Source organism: Felis catus, chromosome A1, assembly GCF_018350175.1.
Source record: "Felis catus isolate Fca126 chromosome A1, F.catus_Fca126_mat1.0, whole genome shotgun sequence".
Lineage (NCBI taxonomy): Eukaryota > Metazoa > Chordata > Mammalia > Carnivora > Felidae > Felis > Felis catus.
This window is the reverse complement of record NC_058368.1, coordinates 53,830,499-53,841,045: the sequence shown is the minus strand read 5'-3', so window position 1 is coordinate 53,841,045 and position 10,547 is coordinate 53,830,499. Positions and strand designations below refer to the sequence as shown.

General features: G+C 40.5%; 1 long non-coding RNA gene across 1 annotated transcript in view; it reads right to left on the bottom strand.

Annotated features, from left to right (window-relative positions):
• Positions 1 to 10,547, bottom strand: part of LOC109498754 — a 376,552-nt gene that overhangs the window by 73,721 nt on the left and 292,284 nt on the right. The window lies entirely within an intron of this gene.

Below are 10,547 nucleotides of genomic sequence, written 5' to 3'. Positions count from 1 at the left end.
GATGGTGTAGCACTCTACAAATACACTCTGTCCCAGGCCCTTAGGGAATCTGCCCCAAATGGTTCTGGGTAATGGTTCATAAATGGTAAGAACACCGTGGCTTTGGCATAAGAAAAGGCTTAGAAAGAGCAGTATTCTCGTCATGGCAAAGAAGAGAATTTGTAAAGAGAAATGCTGTGCCCAGAGTGGAGTGACAAGGGTACCAACAGCAATGGCAGTGACCTCAATGTCCCTGGTATCTGTGCCACTCCTGTGCTTTACCAGCGGTGTAGAAACCACCCAATAAGGCCCCTGAGTGGCACTGAGGGTAGGCAAAAGGAACCCTGGGGACAAATATCTCCAGTGTAGTTCTAGGGACCATTGGATAATAGATCAATAGCAGATGGTCCTTGGGAACAGAACGGCTCTGAAGAAGGGATGAGTATGAAGAAGGACAAGTAACCACATCTGAGGGTAGAAGTAATCCCACTGCCTCTGGTGCTTAAATGACTTGAGTAGATTTTTTTACTTCATTTCAGAGTCAAAGTAGTGAAGTTTGGCAAGAAAGACATGGGAAGGAAATAGTTAGCATCCTAAAACCACACCACTGGAAGTTTTAAAATATGGTTTCCTCAGAAAATTAATGCAAAAATGTAGATTTCTCTAGCTATCATAAAAATCTGAATTTATCTTTGGCTATAATTTATAAATCTCTAATGTGTTTTTCAGACTCAAGAAGGGGTTCCATTTTGTTTAAAAAATGTATCCCATTTGGTCTAATCAACAATCAAGGCATTGAACAAGTAAACACTTGGGTCTATCTATGTTGTAAATGTTCACCTTAGGCATCTCAAGTCCATTATCTCCATCTTTCCCTCAAGACCATCTCCTCTTCCTATGCCCTACACTGCAGAGGCTATCACCACAATTACCTAGATGGCCCAAGCAAACAAAGTAGACAGTCTTGATTCCTGTTTCTCCTTTCATTCATTTATTCATTCATTCATGTAATCCTTTTTTCATCCAATAAATATTTTGGAATACCATGTATGTGCAGGGTACTCTAATTAGTGACTAGATAAACAACTCAGAGCACAGCCCTGTAACTATGGCACCTTCCACAATCAAGTCAGTCACCAAGACCTTTTGATTTAGCTTCATTAGCATTGCTTCAATCTGCCCCCTTCATTCCATCTTCACTCCCACACCTTAGCTTAGAACAGGGTTTATCAACATTGGCACTGTTGCTATATTGGGTTGGATAATTCTTTTTTTGTGGGTGGCTGTCCTGTGTATTGTAGAATGTTTAGCCACATCTCTGGACTGTACCCACTGGATGCCAGTATTACCCACCCCCAGTTGTGACAACCAAAATACTTCCAGACATTGCCAATATCCCGGGGGAAGGACAAAATCAATCCTCACTCCTATTCCATTAAGAACCATCATCATCTCACTGCTAAGTTACTAAAATGAACTCTTTACTAGTATCCTTTCTTCCTATCTTTTCCTCCAATATGGCATACACATTATGGGTACTTCCATTTACTCAGCCATTTCTAAGCACGATCCCCTCATCCTATTTTATAAACAAATCAGTGGATGACTAGTGGAGTGATTAGCCAATAGGCAGAATAAGTAGAGCCGGTATTCAAAATAAACAAAAAACCTGTGCTTTTATCCAATAAGCAATATTCTCTAGGTTGTTATTCTAATACTAAGAATTATTTTTTTTCCCTCATATTAAACTCATTTGATGGCTCCTCACGGCCTGCATGGTGAACCAGGCTTTTCAGGGTTTGATGCTTGGTCACCCGTCCACCTCCACCTTTCCCCTCTACTTCCATTTCCTGCCCTATACTCCTATTCTATTGCCCTTTGTGCCTTTACTGTGTTTGACACCCATGTTTGTTCTAGTTTCTGGGATTTTCCTCATGCTCCTCTTCTACCTGGAAAGCATTCTCTTTGTTCTTGTCTAAATCCTATCCACTCTTTAGGACTTAGTTCAAGAACCAGCTTCCTGCGAAGCCTTCTCTGACACCCCCAGTCTGTGTTAGGGGCACCATTGCTGCCTCTGTGTCACACCCTGCATATATTGCTATTATATGTCTCATCACAATGCAAATGTTGGGTTACATGTCTCCCCTGTTGGTCTCGCTTGTCAAGGGCTGTCATGAAGCTATTCTAGCCTCAGTTTCTTTATTGTAAAATAGGAATAATAACAATAGCTGCTTTTTTATGTTGTTGCCAGGATTAAATGAGTTATATTAAGTGTTCAGAAGAATTCCTAGCACTTGTGGATGCTATATACACATCAGTTATTATTTGAATTACAAAAATCTAGTACACTCCTGGCACATGTTGGAAATTCAAAAATCATTGATTAAATAAATACTTTTATCACAACTCCCAGGATAATTCTTCAACTGAAATTCAACTACAATGTGGCAGAATCAACGTTGTGCCTCCCCATGATGAGACAGAGCTAATTAGTTCAGACTAGGGTTACAACTGGACTAGAACTGCACTGGGGGTGCAAACAGTCATTCCTCAATCCCCACAGTGAGTCCAACAGATGCAAGAATCTCGCAAAGCTGCATTTGAGACTCCAGACCCAAAGTAGATCCTCTCTAAAACTCTTGCCATGGAGAAAAATCAAAAGCAGGCAGGTGGTTTTTACCTCACTTTTGTGAACCCTTTCCTGTGTGTGTGTGTGTGTGTGTGTGTGTTTTCTACATCATTCATTCTTCCCATTTATTTTCTGGGAGCTACTTTTTTCTCTTTTTAAGTTTCAGCTCCTAAACTCTCTCCTTTTTGTAAGTAGATCTTTCTGTGGCTGCCCTCAACAGTTCAGAGTCACAAAGTATCGAAACAGGTCTTTTTTTAACTTTATTATTATTATCAAACAATTTGCTTCCCCAAACTCAAAATTGTGAGGATGTTACTACAGACAAAAACATAAAACTAGTCACCAAATTACTTGGATCGAGCATTGGCTTGGGGGCACTGACTCAGTCTCATCAGGAAAAGCTTTGCTATTTATCTTCTAATAAAAAAATTCTCTACGTTTTTCACTGAAGACCAATTGTATGCATACTTTTACAGTCAGTAATATTTTCCATCTTTTATTAAACTCTCCACTGAAAAAGGCACAGACATTTTTTTTTAAAAATGATGCCATTTAAATGCAAATCAAAGCCCTTAAACCTTACATAGATCCATCCTTTCCCATAGTATTTTATTGAATTGCCTGATGTACCAAATAAAAGGTTGCATTGTCTTGTGTTAAAAGAACTTCTTTCAAAAACAGAATTGTACACTCAGGGGATGGATTACAATTTCCTTGGGAATAGTCATTCTGAATTTTCAGACTTTGGTGTAATTGAAATCTTTGTCTTAACATAATAGTAACATAGTTTAGGGCATTAAAATATTTTTTATTATTGGTTAAGCATTCTTTTAAAAATTTCTATACAAAATGATTTTTTAACCAAATATTTGCAAGCTTGAAGTTAGGTAAATGCACCTTATCTCTCATAATTAGAGATTGTCTTCATTTAATTTAGATAAATGTAGAGCATATTGACCATAATGATTTCACAAGGAACTCTTCTTTTGTCATTTAAGAAAGTGCTAGACCAAATCACTTGGAATTATGTTTGGCCCTTTCTGAATTAAAAACATGGCTTGAGTTTAGCTAGTTTAATAACCATAAAATTTATAGTTTTTTTCTCCTGCTATAAACTCAGGAAGTTGGAATAAAAAGAAATTGTATATAAATGTGTGTATACATATACATACATATACAGAGATGTAATATATGTCTATACATGTGTATATATAGAATATGTGTGTATGTGTGTATGTGTGTGTGTGTGTGCGTGTGTGTATATAGTCTATACATAAAATGCACATTTTCTTGAATTGGAAAGCAACTTTTGCTCTGTTTTTGGGTTATTTGTAACCCATTCTTGGCCTATTCTTAATAGTAGCTTTTGCTATTTTTGTTTTGTTGGGGTTTTTTTGAAAGTAACTTTTTGTATTTTTATTACAGGTAAATTGCGACACTCCCATTGTACAGAGACAGAGGTAAGAGAAACGCTCAAAAATTTGTTAGTAAAGCAGCTTCGCAGTTCTTTAGACTAACTTAAGTATTGAACTATCATTATGGATTTTTGGCTTTCTGACAAGGATATTTTGGGAGCAGGTGTATATCCTTTACATTTTTAAAAAAATTTTTTAAATATATGAAATTTATTATCAAATTGGTTTCCATACAACACCCGGTGCTCATCCCAACAGGTGCCCCCCTCAATGCCCATCACCCACCCTCTCCTCCCTCCCACCCCCCATCAGCCCTCAGTTTGGATGGAACTGGAGAGTGTTAGCTAAGTGAAATAAGCTTTTGCTATTTTTGTGTCCCTTTGAAGCACCATGAGTTAATGTAACAATCATATATGTGTACAGGAAACAGGGCTGCTGTTTGTGATTGAGGATCATGCCATGACAGCAGTTATCACTGTTTTTAATGTTCATTTTAATGAGTAAAGAAATTAGGAGTAAAAGTGGAACTTGGACCTGAGTGATGAGAATACCAATGCCTTAGTCTTTACCTACCTTCACAAGCCTTAGATACACACAAATGAGGATCTGTTCATCCTTTAACCAAATATTTACTTGGCACTATTACATACTGGGCACTATGCTAGGTGCTGAGGAAGAATAAGACTCTTTTCCTGCCCTCACGTAACTGGCATTTTCTCAGGAAAGACAGACGTTTACACAATAGAGTATAATATGGGTTCTATGTTCTTGAGGGATATCAGGGCAAGTTTCACGCAGGAAACGTGTGAAGGTGAGGGATAAGAGTCAGGCAAGGGGCACGGATGTGCAAAGATCCAGACGCAAGCGACAGCATGGAGCCTTAAAGAAAGCAAAAAGCATCTGTCACAGGAGAGATGGGTCATGGATAATCTCGGAAGCCATGCTTGTCTTAAGAATATTGGAAGAATTTACAGTGAGTTTGGATTTGGGGAACTGACATTCACAGAAGATCATTTGAGCTACCATGTGAAAAATGGACGTGTGAGAATTATGAATAGATACAAACTATGAGGCATTTTCAGTGGTCCAGGTTAGCGATGGTGATGGCACAGATCAGGGTGATGGCATAACGCTGGAAAGATTAACAGAACTGAAACAGAATTCTTTTATTCACTATTTATTGACCTGGTGATTGACTAAGCAGTAAGAGAGAAGTCATAGATGGCCCCTGGGTTTCTGGCTTAGGTAACAGAGCTACCATTCACTGACTTAGAAACACTGGAGGACACAACATTGAGAAAATGATGGGTTACATTTTTGAAATGTTGAGTTCAAGGTTCTTAGATGCTTCTGAACAGAGCTATCCAATAAGAAGTTGGCTATGTAGCTCCAGTTGTCTGAAAATAGACCAGACTTAGAAATACAGATTTGGGAGATATTTCAAAAACCTGCTGAATGAAATCCATGTTTTCTCTTTCATCATGGGCACACAAGTAAGCTACATTTCCCTGTATCCTTTGCAATTAGATGTTGCAATGTGACTGAAATCTGGCCAGTGGAACTGAGAAGAAAATGACACCACTTGTAGACCAGACCTTTAATAACCTCCCAGGTGCACTCATCTATGCTCTTTTTCTTTTTAGCAAATGTTGAAGATGGCAGGACCTCTGTCAGCCTGTTACTGAACAGCGGAAGACCTTTTCGCTTACTCAATCCTACTACAGGAGCAATATCTGAACCGAATTATGACCAAGAAATTTTATGTTTAGGCAGTGAGTTTGTTATGGCAACAAGGTTACCATAAGTACTTCAGGAGCCTTCTGATGTGTAAAAGGATAAAGACCTGAAGTGTCAGATGAGACTGTCCAGGGAGAGGGTTGTCTTAGTTTCCAGTTGCTGCTGTAACAAATTATCAGAAACTTAGTGGCTTGTAACAACATACATGTATTATACTTTCAGAGGTCAGAAGTTTAAAGTGGGTCTTATAGTATCAAGGTGTCATCAAAGCTGCATTCCTTCTGGAGGCTCCAGGGGGAGAATTGATGTCCTTACCTTTTCCAGCTTCTAGAGGCTGCCTGCATGCCTCCAACCTCTGTTTCCATTACTACATCTTCTTCAAGAACTTTCTTGCCTTCCTTTTCCCCTTATAAGGACTCTTGTGATTACACTGAGTTTACCTGGATAATCCGGGATAATCTTTCATGGGAACATCATTAATCTAATCATGCCCACACAGTCCCTTTAGCCATGTAAGGTAACATAGTCACAGTTCTGGTACTTAGGACATGGACATCTCTGGGAAGGGACTACTATTTTGCTCCTACTACAAGGTGTAGAGACAAAGCATCAAAGACAACACTTTGAGTGGCACCAATTTAAAAAGCATGGGCCGAGGAAGAGGAGACAAAGTAACTATGAACAAACATGTAAAGACAAGAGGGAGTGCTGTGACATAGAAAGCATGAATGAAAGTATTTCACGGGGCACCTGGGTGGCTCAGTCGGTTAAGCATCCGACTTCGGCTCAGGTCATGATCTTACGGTCCGTGAGTTCGAGTCCCGCCTTGGGCTCTGTGCTGACAGCTCAGAGCCTGGAGCCTGCTTCAGATTCTGTGTCTCCCTCTCTCTCTGACCCTCCCCCGTTCATGCTCTGTCTCTCTCTTTCTCAAAAATAAATAAAACATTAAAAAAATTAAAAAAAAAAGAATTTCAAAAAGGAGGAAGCATCAGTTGTGTTTTATCAGTGAGAGATCCAGTAAGATTTGTAAAGACTTACAAATGTTCTTTAAACTTAGCTATAAGGAAACCATTATCAGTCTTTTAAAGATCTGTTTAAGCAGAGCAGTAAGAATGAAGAGCTAAGTTGCGTCGTGATTGGGAGGTGGCACTGTGGAGATAGCAGTAAAGACAAATGTTTAAAAAAGACAGGCTCTAAATGAAAAACGAAAGCTAGGAAGAGAACAGTGGGCAGGGACTGGAATTAGAAACGAGGGATGCCCCACCCCCACTGGAAATACATATGTAATATTTAGGTGGGCCAGAGGAGAGGGAGATATTAAATACAAAGAGATGGAATAACCAGATTTAAACTCCTATGGAGAACAAATCTCTTTTTAACAGGGGAGGAGAGAAAAGGGTTGAGAAGTATGTAAGTAAATTGAAAGAATTACTGTCTAATTACTTGGTTTCTCTGTGAAGCAAAGACAAGATCAGAGAGAGCGATCCAGGTTGTACTTTTGACAGGCGTAAGTATTATCTGAAATACCCTGTGGAAGGAGAGAATGCCGACCAGGAAAAACATGATAGTGCTGTAACAGCGAGCCACACATGCTTCCCTGAGATCAGAGCAGAAATCTATCATGGACCAACCTTCAATACCGTATGATTTCTCTCTTAAAATATCAATGTATATCAGGGCACCTGGGTGGCTCAGTCAGTGGAGCGTCCAACTTCAGCTCAGATCATGATCTTGCAGTTCACGAGTTCAAGCCCTGCATGGGGCTCTGTGCTGACAGCTCAGAGCCTGGAGCCTGCTTCAGATTCTATGTCTCCCTCTCTCTCTGCACCAACCCCCTCCTCTGCCCCGCCCCCCCCCACCTGCCTCTCTCGTGCTCTCTCTCTCAAAAATAAATAAATATTAAAAACTTTTGAAAAAAAATCAATGAATATCAAAGCAGAGAAAGTAGCAATTACATTAAGATTTGTGGGTCTTGGGGCGCCTGGGTGGCGCAGTCGGTTAAGCGTCCGACTTCAGCCAGGTCACGATCTCACGGTCCGTGAGTTTGAGCCCTGCGTCAGGCTCTGGGCTGATGGCTCGGAGCCTGGAGCCTGTTTCCGATTCTGTGTCTCCCTCTCTCTCTCTGCCCCTCCCCCGTTCATGCTCTGTCTCTCTCTGTCCCAAAAATAAATAAACGTTGAAAAAAAAATTAAAAAAAAAAAAAGAAAAGATTTGTGGGTCTTCTTTCTGTAGCAGTGTGGTGGGAAGACAATAGACTAAGAGATTTTAGAATACTGGTAAACTAAGGGATAAAGCGCTAGCATGGGTGGGAAGCTAAATGAGACAGGAGGGATCTGGTGGAGAGAGGGACAAAGGGCTCTAAAATACAGATACTAAAGAAGTCAAAGAATCGGTATGTTGAGAACAGTAACATGAGGGAAAGAAGAGGGGAGGAAGGGAAGGAGGGAAAGAAAGAGAAATGTTTGGGAACACATGGTTAAGAATGAGTGTGAAGGCTTTATTTGAGAGATGGACCAATCTTCTCTATGGAGAAGAGAGGAGAAAGGGAAGGAAGGAGAGGGAGAGAGGGAGAGAGGGAGAGAGGGAGAGAGAGAGAGAGAGGGAGAGAGAGAGATGATTGGGAACAAGTGGCTAAGAATGAGTAAAAGACTATCTGAGAGGTGGGCCAACTGGATCTGACGTGGTTTAGAGTGTGGCCATGGAGTGGTGCCTGCCTTGGGGAAGGTCCTTAAATTTGAGGTGGGTACGGAACCATGAGGAGACATTGTCATATTGAGTCACCCAGAATGATGTCAGGCCTGAGAGTGGAGAAGATGACTGTTGGCAGGTGTCGAGGTCTTCCAATAGGATTTATTGAACGTATCATCAATAAAGAGGCAAGAAAACTCCAAAGCTGCTCACAAGGCAAAATACATTTTAGCAATTACCTGAATAATTCAATTAAAAATTCTTGTGGGGCGCCTGGGTGGCGCAGTCGGTTAAGCGTCCGACTTCAGCCAGGTCACGATCTCGCGGTCCGTGAGTTCGAGCCCCGCGTCGGGCTCTGGGCTGATGGCTCAGAGCCTGGAGCCTGTTTCTGATTCTGTGTCTCCCTCTCTCTCTGCCCCTCCCCCGTTCATGCTCTGTCTCTCTCTGTCCCAAAAATAAATAAACGTTGAAAAAAAAATTAAAAAAAAAATTCTTCTTGTGACTTCTTAGGAAAAGGAGACTTTGTCTGCATAAGCCTAAATGAACCTGCCTGACAACCTGCAATACCCTAAATCATTTCTTCTGTCTGAAGAGTCACCAACTCATGGGCTACCTCTTCTCGCATCGGGCTGTCAGGCTTGAGGATGGATTAGCGCTGGACCTGTTGCCAGTGAAAGTATACAAGAAAATGTGGGCAACGTTCTTCCGTTAGTTCAGTCACATAAAACAGTTTTGTGGTGAAGAGAATCTGGATTAGAGCATATGCAATGACATGAGAAGTATCCCTGCCCCAACGCTGCAGTGTGCCCTCTGAGCTGCAAAGGAACTGCTTGCTTGCATGAGCTCCCAACCCCATGATTCGGTCCTGCCATAAAAGGGTATTTTTCAAAACAGCTGCAGTACCTTATACTGTGTAATGTACTCTGTAATGCAAGATAAGCTGGCACCTTTCTTGCTCTCCATGAGTGAATACTTGTGTGCATAATTTTAGCTGCCCAAAAGAACAGATTAAACCACTTAGTTTAAACTTCTACTTGCTATGAGCAATGTGCAAGTAAATTAATAAGTGCTTTTAAATGATGATAAACAAGGAGATTCTTAAGAAAGGGCCCATCAAGAATATCATCTGTTTCCTTCCAGTTCAGAGAATTCTAGCATCAAGCGACCACCTGCCAAGTACACAGAACTGAAGAAAACACAAAAAGAAGGCACACACACATTTCTACTGAGCACACTTGTAGGCCAGTTTAGAACATATATAACATATATTGAACTTTCATAAAACATGATATTTCATCAACTACCAAAATCATCTCAGCTAAATGAATGGCATGTATTATAGGAGGAATGAGCTCTGTTCAAAGGGTGAAATGTGGTTCTTGTTCTAGTATAGCTCACGGTGTAAGGGATAGGGGGACATAGCACATATAAAGATGAACCATAGAAGCCTTCCAAAAGTCATCTCAGAGGCTTGTAGGGAAGAGAGGAGTCACTCACAGGAGAAGTTAGGGACATCCTCTCAAGGGACATGAAATTGGAACCAGGTCTGGGAGGCATTACAGAAAGTTGCTAAGGGGACTGGAGGGAAGGAAGGAGATAAGCCCTCTAGTTTACAGCCTTCTCCAAAGAGGTTTTCTCTGATTAACGTCACTCTAAATGAGTCCTTTGCTCAATAATCCATAATTTATTAAATGCTTTTGGAAGTTGAAACTTTCAGGGAGTCTACGATTCAGAAATCAAGTGTTGAACACTGAAATCCAAATTTAAAAAAAAAAGTGCTTATCAGAGCTCATATAGCTCACAAAGGGACAAAACAGCACTACAGAAATCAATAAGTATCTATGGAATAGATAATCACCCAGGCTAACCAGTGCTGGGGCAAAATCTGTAGGAGAATAAGAAGAGGTGATAAAGGCAAGAGTTTAACACTGAACACTATTTCTAATGGTTATGACAATACTTATTTTTATTGCTCTTAGGATTCTACTCATGCCACTCAATACTGATTAAACTAGACATAGCTTGGTGAAAGTAAGCTTTATTGTCCTGTTTCCTTGAACAAATATTCTGTGCTTGCTTATGATATTTTTGCAATTGCA